The 14,538-nt window shown below is 43.3% G+C and overlaps 1 protein-coding gene across 3 annotated transcripts in view; it reads right to left on the minus strand.

Annotated features, from left to right (window-relative positions):
* The window catches only part of ARHGAP6 (Rho GTPase activating protein 6), a 481,290-nt gene that overhangs the window by 234,605 nt on the left and 232,147 nt on the right, over positions 1 to 14,538 (minus strand). The window lies entirely within an intron of this gene.

The raw sequence follows: 14,538 nt of genomic DNA on the forward strand, positions 1-14,538 counted from the left end.
AAAATATTTTTAAAGTTTATTCATCCGACCGTCTTTTGCTGTTTCCATGGAAACTCTTCCCCAAAGCCACAACTCCAAATTCTTCTGAAAACTTCATTTCAGAAATTCAATTTAGCTGACTCTCCAAGCAATCAAATTGTACTATGAAAAATTTTTAAGTTACAAGAGATTGAAGAATGTGTCAAGTAACCAGAGAGAAGGAGACAAAATCCTGACCTGTGTGCATTTCTCAAGGAAAAAGCCTTTAGTAATGATGATCATATTTGAGTGAACAAATTAGTCTTATACTTTGTGTACAACTCATCCAAATTGAGACATATCCCATATTTGTGTCCAAGTCATCACCATCAAGTCAGAGAAAGCCATACCCTAGAATGACTTGTAGGAGTCCATGCTGTTTTGTTTGATCTTTCAAGTTTCTAGGTACTCAGAATGTAATTGAGAATAAAAGAAATCAGAGAGGCAGGTCTCTTGAAAATAATGTTAGAACCAGAAAATCTGAGAGGCTATGTTAAAAGATATGAAATTAATTGCATTCAAAATGAAACAAGATGGGATCGGGAGGGAGACAAACCATAAGAGACTCTTAATCTCACAAAACAAACTGAGGGGGGCCAGGGGTAGGGGAGTAGGGAGTGGGTGGTAGGGTTACGGACATTGGGGAGGGTATGTGCTATGGTGAGTGCTGTGAAGTGTAAACCTGGCGATTCATAGACCTGTACCCCTGGGGCTAATAATACATTATATGTTTATTTTAAAAAAATAAAAAATTAAAAAAAAATTAATTGCATTCATTTGTAAACCCTGGTGGATCTTAGTCCAAAGTTTTACAAGCACCTAAGATCTTGAAATCCATTTACTCCCATCATTTTGGAGCTTACAATCTAAAGCAGGTTGCATAATTTCCACTCAGTCATGTGGCCAGGACTTAAGAAAGGGCCCTGCAGTCCTTGTTGATGGCAAGCTAGACAGACCACCAATATACCCATCAGGCTGGGCTGCCCAGGAGACCGCTACAGTGGATGGGACTGAGAGCAAAAAGTGAAGGGGGAGCTGTCTCCCTCCTCTTTCCTTTTACTCTTTGTTCAGTGCCTTTGCATTTTTCCTTGGAGCAGGCCTGTCCATATCACATCCTCGAGGGGTAGTTGCAGAAAGGAAGTGGACCTTAGCTCCTTACTCACATAGTCACGGATCCCATGTCTATGCACACAGGCCTTCTGAGAATCGCTCCTATGCGAGTTCAGAGATTATGATTCCTAATTTTAGAGCTGGGATTAACAGATTTAATAAACTGGTACCCCAGGTCCATCGGAATAGAGGTAGCAAATTTAGACAAGGCTGTTAGACACTAATAAATCAAGAAGTCAGTTACACTCTGACACAGGAGAGCGGACAGGAAATATTTAAAAACTAAGGCCCAAGATTACAAAGGGCCTCTACTCCTTGCTATTTACTGGGTGCCTACCCTGGGGTGCGCACCCTAGAGGCGGTGGGGCTACCCTGGGAAAAGAATGACTGGGTCGCTGCCCTGAACGCATTTCCACATCAGTAGGGAGAGACAGACAAACCGCGAAATGTGTGACAGAAGACCAAGGAGTGAGGCAAACACGAAGACAGCAGCCAGCGTGATCTAATCACAGGTTACTGAGTGAGATCAGAAGCACTTTGCGAAGCGCACTCAGGGAAGATGACATTTTCCCCTGCAGTTTGGAGGGATGCCTGCTGCACAAGGAACATCCTAGATAGAAGGGAGAGTGAGTACAAAAGCCTCGGGTGGGAAAGAGCTGGTTGCACTCGAAGACCAGAAGTAACACTCAGGTGGCCGGGCAGTGGAAAGGTGAGGGAGGGTTTTAGGGAGCAGGTGGGGTCACTGGGGAGGACTTGGAAGGCCACAGTCACAGACAAAGATATTGGCCTAAGCAATGAAAAAGCCAACTGGAGAGCATTAAGTGCTGAAATGTCACAAGGGCATTATCTTTTTCAAAGATCTCGCTGCTCCCACTATTGGGATATAGGGTTACCACACTTTCCTAGTGTGGACAGCTGGGTGCTTGGATTTAGGTGACAGCAGTAGAGATGCAAAGAAGAGGATGCATTTGGAGAGCACTGCAAAACAGATCCGGCAGGGCTGCTCCCAAGGTGCTCAGGCCTGTGTGGCTCCCCCAGTGACCAGCCACCTACTGAGACAGCAAAGACTGAGGGTGACATGGGCACGGGGTGAGTGAGAAATTCGCAAGCCAGCAAGGGCTGCCTGGGATGAGACAATAACATCGCAGCCAAGTTGAGAATCAAGAGCACTTGGTCCAGAGTTACCACAGGGTGGGGAACGGGAGAAGTAAATCACAGGAGTTCATTACCAGAAAGGATGAGGCAAAGAGTAGTATTTGTTTTCCCATGATTGGCAGAGATGCAGCGGAACACGCAACAGGAGTCAGATTATTTATGCATTCACAGTGGTGCTTAAGAAGTGTCTTCAAGGAAGTTGCAAGATGGCAGAGGAGTAGTGGACTGAAATGACATCAGGTCCCAGGAGTTCAGCTAGACAGTTATCAAACCATTCTGAACACCTACAAACTCAACAAGAGATACAAGAAGAGCAGCAATTCTAGGAACAGAAAATCGACTACTTTCTAGAAGGCAGGACGTGCAGAGAAGTGAATCCAAAGCAACAGGAAGATAGACCACAGGGGGAGAGGCTGGCTCCTGGCAATTGGCGGAGTGGCAGAGCACAAAATCCGAACTTCTGGAAGTATGCTCCAGTGAGGGACGTCACTCCAGAAGCTAAGCAGGGGTGGAGCCCTCGTGGGGACAGCGTGGTCTCAGGTCCTGCGGGGTCACAGAGAGATCGGGGGTATCTGAGTATGGCAGAGCTCCCGGGTATCAGACTGGGGAAGCCAACTACAGAGACGGAGCTGAGGAATGAGCTCTCTGCTCGGGGTTACCTTAAACTATGATCCAAGGCACAGTCAGACCACTGGTCTTTGAGCAGGGACCCCACAAGGGGCAGATCCGGGGAGACTCACCTTCCTCCTCCAGGAGGAGAAGCGCAGCAGGAATCTGCTGGGTTTGGAGACTCCAAACGGGACTGTGCGCCAGAGATAGAAACACTCGGTCACAGGCAGGGTGAGCATGGAGCATGGCTAGAAACCAGGGAGACAGGAGTGATTGAGCACTTTTCTCTGAGGCCGCACTGAGGAGTGGGGCCCTGAGCTCTCAGCTCCTCTGGGCCAGAGATTGGGAGGCAACCATTTTCATTCCTGTCCTCCAAAGCTCTATGGAAAGCATTCAGGGAACAAAAGCTCCCGAGACCAAAACTGCGCAGAGAGCGACCTTGAACAGATTTCTTAGCCTGGCCCCAGGCAAGGGTGGTTTAATTCCACCTGGGGCAAAGACATTTGAGAATCACTGCAACAGGCCCCTCCCTCAGAAGATCAGCAAGAACATCCAGCCAAGACCAAGCTCACCGATCAAGGAGAACACCAGAACTCCAGAGGAGGGGAAAGCAACTCATAGAATTCATGGCTTTTTCCCCATGATCTGATAGTCTTTCAAAGTTAAGTTTTTAAAAATTTTTTTCTTATTCTATTTTTTTAACTTTTCCTCTTTCTGCTTTTAACATTTTTAAACTAGTTTATCTTAACAATACCTTTCTAAAAAAATCTTATTAAACCTTCATCATTATAGTCATATTTTATATCTTCATTGAATTTAACCTTATTTTTTATATACATATAGGTTTTTTTTCTTTCTAAAAAATTTTGGAATACAATTTCTTCTAATAGATCAAAATATACCCTAAATCTAGCACATGGCTTTCTTTTAGTCTCCAGCCTGAGCACATTCTCTCCTCTTTTTTTCTTTTTCCAAGCAACTTATCTCATCAATTCCCTTTTTAGAATTTGTTTTTAATTTTCATCTTTACAGTCATAGCCCATCCCTTCACTGTGTTTACCCTTATTTTTGTGTATATATATAAGATTTTCTTCCTTTAAAATTTTGGGAGGTAGTTTCTTTTAAGAGACCAAAACACACCCAAAATCAAGTGGGTGGCACTGTTTTCTTTACCAGTGTGTGTGTGTGTGTGTGTGTGTGTAAATATACATATATTTAAATATGTTTATATATTTTATATTTATATATATAATATATTAAAAATATATATATTTAATTTCTTTTTCCCCCTTTATTCTCCCCTTGGTTTTGGGTCTCTTCTGATTTGGTTAGCATACATTTTTCTGGGGTCCTTGCCACCCTTTAAGTATTTTATTTTCTTGTTCATATATTCTTATCTGGATAAAATGACAAGGTGGAAAAAAAATCAACACACAAAAAAGAACAAGAGGCAGTACTGAAGGCAAGGGACCTGATCAATATGGACATTGGTAATATGTCATATATAGAGTTCAGAATGATGATTCTCAAGGTGCTAGCTGAACTCAAAAAAGGCATGGAAGATATTAGAGAAACCCCTTCTGGAGAAAAAAAACACCTTTCTGGAGAAATTTAAAAAACTAAAATCTAACCAAGTTGAAATCAAAAATGCTATTAATGAGGTATAATTTAAAAAAAAGGAGGCTCTTACTGCTAGGATAAATGAGGCAGAAGACAGAACTAGTGATATAGAAGACCAAAGACAGAGAATAAAGAAGCTGAGCAAAAGAGAGACAAACAATTACTGGACCATGAGAGGAGAATTAGAGAGATAAGTGATACCATAAGATGAAACAATATTAGAATAATTAGGATTCCAGAAGAGGAAGAAAGAGAGAGAGGGTAGAAGGTGTATTGGAGCAAATTATAGTGGAGAATTTCCCTAATATGGCAAAGGGAACAAGCATCAAAATCCAGGAGGCACAAAGAAGTCCCCTCAAAATCAATAAAAATAGGTCCATGCCCCATCATCTAATAGTAAAACTTACAAGTCTTAGTGACAAAGACAAAATCCTGAAAGCAGCTCAGGACAAGAAGTCTGTAACATACAATGGTAGAAATATTAGATTGGCAGCAGACTTATCCAAATAGACCTGGCAGGCCAGAAAGAACTGGAAGAAGGATATATTCAAAGCACTAAATGAGAAAAATATACAGCTGAGAATACTATATCCAGCTAGGCTGTCATTGAAAATAGAAGGAGAGATAAAAAGCTTCCAGGACAAACAAAAATCAAAAGAATTTGCAAACACCAAACCCAGCCCTACAAGCAATATTGAAAGGGGTCCTCTTAGCAAAGAGAGAGCCTAAAAGTAGTAGACCAGAAAGAAACAGAGACAATATACAGTGACAGTCACCTTACAGGCAATACAATGGCACTAAATTCATATCTTTCAGTAGTTACCCTGAATGTAAATGGGCTAAATGCCCCAATCAAAAGACAAAGGGTATCAGAATGGATAAAAAATAAAACCCATCAATATGCTATCTACAAGAGACTCACTTTAGACCCACAGACACCTCCAGATTGAAAGTGAGGGGGTGGAAAACAATTTACCATGCTAATGGATATCAAAAGAAAGCTGGGGTGGCAATCCTTATATCAAATAAATTAGATTTTAAGACACAGACTATAATAAGAGATGAGGAAGGACACTATAGCATACTTAAAGTGTCTCTCCAACAAGAAGATCTAACAATTTTAAATATCTATGCCCCTAACGTGGAAGCAGTCAACTATATAAACCAATTAATAACAAATCAAAGAAACACATTGACAATAATACAATAATAGTAGGGGACTTTAACACCCCCCTCACTGAAATGTACAGAATACACATTCTTCTCTAGTGTGTATGGAACATTCTACAGAATAGATCACATCCTGGGTCACAAATCAGGTCTCAACTTCTATCAGAAGACTGGGATCATTCCCTGCATATTTTCAGACCACAGTGCTCTGTAGCTAGAACTCAATCAGAAGAGGAAAGTTGGAAAGAACTCAAATACATGGAGGCTAAAGAGGATCCTACTAAAGAATGACTGGGTCAACCAGGAAATTGAAGAAGAACTGAAAAAATTCATGGAAACAAATGAAAATGAAAACACAACTGTTCAAACTGTGGGACACAGCAAAGGCAGTCCTGAGAGAAAAGTATATAGCACTATAAACCTTTCTCAAGAAATAAGAAAGGTCTCAAGTATACAACCTACCCTACACCTAAAGGAGCTGGAGAAAAACAGCAAAGAAAGCCTAAATCCAGCAGGAGAAGAGAAATAATAAAGATCAGAGCAGAAATCAATGAAATAGAAACCAAAAGAACAGCAGAATAAAACAACGAAACTAGGAGCTGTTTCTTTGAAAGAATTAGTAAGATTGATAAACCCCTAGCCAGACTTATCCAAAAGAAAAGAAAAAGGACACAAATAAATAAAATAATGAATGAAAGAGGAGTACAAACAACACCAAAGAAATACAAACAATTATAAGAACATATTATGAGCAACAATACACCAGCAAATTTGAGAATCTGGAAGAAAAAGATGCATTCCTAGAGACATACAAACTACCAAAACTGAACCAGGAAGAAATAGAAAACCTGAACAGACCCATTACCAGTAAGGAGATTGAAGCAGTCATCAAAAATCTCCCAACAGGGTGCCTGGGTGGCTCAGTGGGTTAAGCCGCTGCCTTCAGCTCAGGTCATGATCTCGGGATCCTGGGATAGAGTCCCACATCGGGCTCTCTGCTCGGCAGGGAGCCTGCTTCCTCCTCTCTCTCTGCCTGCCTCTCTTCCTGCCTCTCTGCCTACTTGTGATCTCTCTCTGTCAAATAAATAAATAAATAAATCTTTAAAAAAAAAAATCTCCCAACAAACAAGAGCGCAGGACCAGACAGCTTCCCAGGAGAATTCTACCAAACATTTAAAGAAGAATTAATACCTATTCTCCTGAAACTGTTCCAAAAAATAGAAGTGGAAGGAAAACTTACAAACTCATTTTATGAGGCCCACATTACCTTGATCCAAAAACCAGACAAAGACCTCATCAAAAAGGAGAATTATAAACCAATATCCTTGATGAACACAGATGTGAAAATTCTCACCAAAATACTAGCCAATAGGATCCAACAGTACATTAAAAGGATTATTCACCACCACCAAATGGGATTTATTCCTGGGCTGCAAGGTTGGTTCAACAACTGCAAATCAATCAGTGATACATTAATAAAAGAAAGAACAAGAACCATATGATACTCTCAAAACATGCCAAAAAAGCATTTGACAAAGTACAGCATCCTTTCTTGATCAAAACCCTTCAAAGTGTAGGGATAGAGGGTACCTACCTCAATATCATCAAAGCCATCTATGAAAAACCCACAGTGAATATCATTCTCAATGGGGAAAAACTGAGAGCTTTTCCCCTAAGGTCAGGAACACAGTAGGGATGTCCACTATCACCACTGATATTCAACATCATACTAGAAGTCCTAGCCCCAGCAATCAGACAACAAAAAGAAATAAAAGGCATCCAAATTGGCAAAGAAGAAGTCAAACTCTCACTCTTTGCTGATGATGTGATACTTTCTGTGGAAAACCCAAAAGACACCACTCCAACACTGCTAGAACTCATACAGGAACTCAGTAAAGTGTCAGGATATAAAATCAATGCACAAAAATCAGTTGCATTTCTATACAACAACAGCAAGACAGAAGAAAGAGAAGTTAAGGAGTCGATCCCATTTACAATTGCACCCAAAACCAAAAGATGCCTAGGAATAAGCCTAACCAAGGAGGCAAAGAATCTGTACTCAGAAAACTATAAAGTACTCATGAAAGAAACTGAGGAAGACACAAAGAAATGTAAAAACGTTCCATGCTCAGGGATTGGAAGAACAAATATTGTGAAAATGTCTATGCTACCTAAAGCAATCTACACATTTAATGCAATTCCTATCAAAATACCATCCTTTTTTTTTTTTCAAAGAAATGGAACAAATAATCCTAAAATTTATATGGAACCAGAAAAGACCCCAAATAGCCAGAGGAATGTTGAAAAAGAAAGCCAAAATTGGTGGCATCACAATTCCAGACTTCAGGTTCTATAACAAAGGTGTAATCATCAAGACAGTATGGTACTGGCACAAAAACAAACTCATAGATCAATGGAACAGAAGAGAGAGCCCATAAATGGACCCTTAACTCTATGGTCAACTAATTTTTGACAAAGCAGGAAAGAATGTCCAATGGAAAAAGACAAGTCTCTTCAACAAATGGTGTTGGGAAAACTGGACAGCTACATGCAGAAGAATGAAACTGGACCATTTCCTTATACCACAGACAAAAATAGACTCAAAATGGATGAAAGATCAATATGAGACAGGAATCCATCCAAATCCTTGAGGAGAACACAGGCAGCAACCCCTTCGACCTCGGCTGCAACCACTTCTTCCTAGAAACATCACCAAAGGCAAGGGAAGCAAGGGCAAAAATGAACTATTGGGACTTCATCAAGACCAAAAGCTTTTGCACAGCAAAGGAAACAGTTAACAAAACCAAAAGACAACTGACAGAATGGGAGAAGACATTCGCAAATGACATATCACATAAAGGGCTAGTATCCAAAATCTATACTTATCAAACTCAACACCCAAAGAACAAATAATCCAATCAAGAAATGGGCAGAGAACATGAACAAACATTTCTGCAAAGAAGACATCCAGATGGCCAACAGACACATGAAAAGTGCTTTACATCACTCGACATCAGGGAAATACAAATCAAAACCACAATGAGATATCCACGTTACAGCAGTCAGAATGGCTAAAATTTAAAAATCAGGAAACGACAGATGTTGGAGAGGATGCGGAGAAAGGGGAACACTCCTACACTGTTGGTGGGAATGCAAGCTGGTGCAGCCACTCTGGAAAACAGTATGGAGGATCCTCAAAAAATTGAAAATAGAGCTACCCTATGACCCAGCAATTGCACGACTGGGTATTTACCCTAAAGATACAAATGTAGTGATCCGAAGGTATGTGTGCACCCGAATGTTTAGAGCAGCAATGTCCACCATAGCCAAACTATGGAAGGAACCTAGATGTCCCTCAACAGATGAATGGATAAAGAAGAGGTACACACACACACACACACACACACACACACACACACAGTGGAATACTATACAGCCATCAAAAGAAGTGAAATCTTGCCATTTGCAATGATGTGGATGGAGCTAGAGGGTATTATGCTGAGTGAAACAAGTCAATCAGAGAAAGACAATTATCATATGATCTCCCTGACATGAGGAATTTGAAAGGCAGAGTAGGGGGTTTGGGCGGTAGAGAAGGTAAAAATGAAACAAGATGGGATCCGGAGGGAGACAAACCATAAGAGACACTTAATCTCACAAAACAAACTGCGGGTTGCTGGGGGTAGGGGGTTGCAATAGGATGGTTGGGTTAATGTCCATAACCCAACTGTCACTGGGGAGGGTATGTGCTATGGTGAGTGCTATGAAGCACATAAGCCTGACCATTCACAGACCTGTACCCCTGGAGCAAGTAATACATTATATGTTAATTTAAAAATTAAATTAAAAAAACAGAAACTAAAAAAAAAAGTGTCTCCAAGGGTGGGAGGCATGATTTCCTAAGGTGATGGGAGTTCCACAGCAAAGGGACCACATAAAGGAAAAGCTCTCAGAGCAACTGAAAAGAGAGCACGTTGTGAGGTTGGGGTGAGGCTGGAAAAGGTATCCACAATTATTAGAGCTGTGAATTAAGGGGGTTCAATAATTTCCCATTTAGTTGTAATGAGCAAAACGTTAGCTTTTGTGAGGAGACAGACAATAAGCAGAGAGCTACAAAGGTGAATTCTGGGCCATATAGCAGGTCAGTACCAGTCCTGCTCAATTTCTTAAGATGTCTACACCCGTAGTGCTGATGGGTGATAACCAATTCGTATCAGCTCGGCCCTGCAACAGCTCAGGGTGTCTTCAGAATTACCAAAGAATGTCCTATAATCGGTGTCTCTGAATTATTAAGTGAACTCAATAGCTTCCAAGTCTTTGGAAATCGAATGTTCACAGAGAGCAAATCTGGCAATTTGCAGAGTAAGATCTTAACCGTTTGCGATAAAGAGAGGCTCCCGCTCGGGGTAGGCAGCTTAGCCCTTCCTGTGGCTTCCTTAAGGAGGGGTCACACAGAGCCAGGGAATAGTCAGCATTTACCGTCGAGGTTGTGGTCGAGAGCACAGACGGCGGGGCAATCGCACCAAAGAGGAAGTGAGGGAGCAATGGAGGAGCTCGGCAGCAGACCGTCCGAGGGACGCCAAGGGCTACACCTTGACAGCTGGACTCCCCAGGGATCAGTGTCAAGTCAGAGTCTAATCCCCCTGCTTTTTGGCACAGCTCAGTGAACAGAACACACATCACCCCACGGACCGATTTATCTCAGCCAGGGGCCTCCTGAAACTTCCTCGTTTCCCCTTCGTAGAACGGGGTGAAAGGAAGAGCATGACTCCAGGGAGCTGCTTCGGAGACACTGTTCAGGAGCAGCTCGAAAGTGCCCCGGATACCTTGCTCTAAAACTACGGCTCAGCGCAGGCATTCTGCTGGAGGAGTCACTGTACTTAACTGCGTGAGTTGTCATGAAATTAGACCTGTTCCATGATCTTGGCAGACAATCAAGGTTTGTAATATTTTGTTTGTGTTTAACGGAAGAACGCATATGGGGACTGTTGGGGAAGGTAGATTAACCTACTCTTTAAGCCAGGCCAAGCAACCTAACTTTTCAGGGTCAGCAAGAGCAGGAAGACACTGTTAAAGCCATGATCGCTGAAACCAGGTGACCCATTACTCTGCCCCCAGGGTCTGAGCCTCTCTCTGAGCCTCTGTGTCGGCCTGTCACTCAAGTTCTGTATGTTCCCTGAATAACATACATAAGACTCATAACATTTACCATGTTTCCTCTTTTTAGATCTTCTTATTATGTGGTAATTGTCACCTCTTCTCAAAAGCATGCATGAAAATCACACGCACACCAGTGGGTCTCAAGTGGGAGCGATTTTGTCCTCTAGGGGGCATGTGGCAATGTCTGGAGACATTTCTGGTTGTCACAGCTTGGGGGGAGGAGTGCCACTGGCATCTAATGACTAGAACCCGGGGAGGCCACTCACCATCTCACAGTGTACAGGGCAGCTCCTACCACAAAAAATCATCCTGCCCCAAATGCTCACTTTGCTGAGGCTAAGAAACCCCAAGAAAGACATAAAGACACAGCACTGAACTCAACAGGTATCTTAAAATTGGGATTTTGTCTATACCTGTTCAATTAAAGAGCTACTTGGCCATGCAATTCAACAACGTGGACGGTCACAGTAAGTCAACGAAGGTACAATATTTGATTGTTGGTTTATTATGGTGATAGAACAGGGAGGAGGAAGGGCAACTCGGCTCATCTATCTCAATCGTCTAAATGAGTCAGATGAGCTGTACGAAATCAGGGCGCTTGGAGAGAGCACTCCACTCTGTCACCAGCCACACCTGTGCCACCTTGAACCCCACCACTGAGGCTTGGGTTTCCAAGGAACACAAAATAGAAAACCTGTCTAACCCACTAGTTGGATTCGACACAGCCCATACCCAAACACTTCACAAGTTGTATAAGACGACAATAAGGAGGTATTTATTATGACCTGCCATTTCTCTGAAAGTGTTGCCAGGCAATCACGGATCCATGCACACCGTCTGTGACCGTCATACTCCAGCATCTCGATAGCCCGTCCAAACGAAGACCGGCTGGTTCGCTGTCCTAAGTATCTCTCGAACACGCTAACTGCTCTCCACCTCCGGCCCAGCTGCCGTCACACGCAGGGCGTTCTCTCGTCTCTCCCTGGCCCCACCGCCAGGATGCACGCTGCCTCCTGCTCACCCTCAACGCCATCCTGGGCTCCGTGCAGATGGAATGCAAATCTGACCAAGTCACCAGAAGGCGGGAAGGACAAGGCCCAGCGGGAAGGGCGGAGTCACACCGTAAATCAAATGTGGGAAAACGGCGGGAGGAAAGGTTGGGAGGACAGCATTAGCTGCTAGGGACGTTTTTGTTCTGATGATGAAAACAAGAAGACCGTGGTGCTATACGTTGGAAAACTGTCACATTATGCAAATGGAGAATGCTCGTGTCTACTGAAGACTATTATGACCATGTAAAAACATGAGCAAGTGTTGTGGCAACTCTTGGCATTTTCACTATTCAATCGTCCCTTTAGAAAACAGACCAAATGGCAGGCGCACAATAGGCACTTCACAAATGTTTGTTGAGTGAACAAAATGTGAGCCACTGATTTCTTACGGGAAGTCTCGTCTTGGGCAAATGAAAAAGCTCCGGAGGAAGAACATTAAATACTTGCCCCCTGGATTACATCTCAGGGTAGGCAGGAGGTACTAAGATACGGTAATACACAGCGGGGCAGAACCACGTAGCGCCAAGGAAGTGGATTCTTTGTGCTAAAAGGCAAAATGAGCTTTTGGAATTACTTAAACCAGGATGGGGGAAGCAGACGAAGAGAGCAGTGTTAGAAGAGATGTTAAGCTTTAGAGGGTTGATATGAAAAGCAATGGGTCACACTTAATAAAGAACATTCTTTTGACTTGTGACTGATACAGAGCTGCTGAATGCTGCTGCTTTATCACCCTTAAGTATGCATGAGAAACTTCTAGAGGACCCCGGGTGATTTCTTCCAACCTGAAAGCCAACAAATTCCCTCTGGAATCTTCTTTTTTATAGCCCTAAATCAGAAAATAGGCATGTGGTGATCTGTGCTTGAATAAAAGGCTAGTCCATCAGCGAATCTTCAGAGCACAAGAGGAGATGTCAGCATTAGCTTGACTCTAAGTTTATGCTTTTAGCAGGATGAGACAGCTGAATGAAAATAGTTTTTAAATTGTTTGGGGATGCATCTGCCTAACTGAGGCAATAACCATTTGTAGAATGGATAGATTTTTTTTTTTTTTAAAGTAAGGTTCTCACCTTTCCTCCTCCACCTTGGAAATGGCATAGAGACCTCAGATTGCAAATCAAAGGGCATCAGCACACAGTTCAAAATCTGGAAAAGGTGGTGGGGTAAAATGTCGACTGGGTGTAATGAGCACAGACTCCAGAACCTTCAGTACGAGGAAACCTCTGCCAAAACTGGGTTACCCTTAATATCACTTTAAAAGGAAAATCACTGAGCCACGAGTGTCTACAAAAACGAGCATTAGTAACTTACCAGTGTTTCAGCTGTCATTTCAAGGCAAGTTAATGGCAAAACTAGAGAAAGCCATCATAAGATTCCTAGAATGTTCACCGGTAGGGACCCTGATGATTTTCTAATTCAGGTCCTCTTTTTTTTTTTTTTCCTCCCAACGCATCGGCATGAAAGTGTAGGGCTTCCAGATTAGCCCAGTGGCCCCCAGCTGATCCAGGACCATCCCTGGCAACAAGAACCAGGACCTCTGTATTTACAACTCCTGTCCACTCTCCACTCCTTTCTTTAAATAAAATATATATTTTCTTAGTTTAGTGGGTTTTTTTTTTTATGTGGAGAGGGCATTTTGGAGGACAGGAATTCCAGACAGATAACTGTCAGACTAATTATAAATACTGATGATTCTTAAATTTGTGCCTGCTTCTCTCCGATTTTAAAGTAGCATGTATAATTTCAGCAGTGAACGTCAGGTCAAAGACAACTCGGTAAAGTAGCAGATGGCAGGACAACTGCAATGGCCCATCTCAAAACACCACATCTTACAACTGGAAAATAGATGTCCAAACACGAACACCGCGGTGAGCTAAGGCTGCTGCCTGCCGGCTCCCTGCAGGCGGCATTCAGAATCTTCAGGAGTAGTACTCATTCCTCAAAAACATCTTTTCTCTCTCTCTCTCTCTCTCTCTCTCAAAAATAAACTCAATCTGGAATCTGGATTTGCCGGTCCGTCATTCACCTTGAAACCTTGACTCCTACTTTAAAAGAGGAAAAGCCCTTGAGCTTTGAGTCTGTGGTGTCCTGCCGACCCCCGAGCAGAGTCCACGCAGTGCATGGCACTCAGTTAGCCCAAAGCCCCCGGTAAATATCTAAGGAGTATTTGAGTCAACAGGGAGGAGAGAAGCCACTGGCAGAAGACCCCCTGGCATCACCTTGTGTTAATCGGATAATGTGCGACATTCTGTCCCGCCACGAACTCTGAGGGAGATGCACACCCTCTTTTCCAGAAGCAAACCGGCTGCACCCCAAAGTGCCCTGCTGCATTTTCTCCGGAGAATCCACTAGCCCCACGCTCAGATCGCGGAGCAGCCCTGCCTCCCCGCCAGTTCTATTCTCCTTCTTGCCGCATATCTGACCTAAGGTTGAGCGGGCAAACCTGGGCCCCAGGAGCCCCGTTTCTCAGCCCTGGCCAGCGAGGCGGCGGCAGGACTCAGCCTCTGGCCGTGAACGCCGTGTCCACCGCGCGGGGCAAAGGAACGCGGGCTTCAGGGCTGGGGGCTCCCTTTCTAGGGTGCAGCCGAGTTTCTAAGCAGGTGACGCTCGGGGGTGACGCCCAGGACGCCTTCCACCACCCTAACCC

Source organism: Mustela putorius, unplaced genomic scaffold (genome assembly GCF_011764305.1).
Source record: "Mustela putorius furo isolate JIRA1106 unplaced genomic scaffold, ASM1176430v1.1 tig00003836_pilon_pilon_pilon, whole genome shotgun sequence".
In the NCBI taxonomy this organism is placed as follows: Eukaryota; Metazoa; Chordata; class Mammalia; order Carnivora; family Mustelidae; genus Mustela; species Mustela putorius.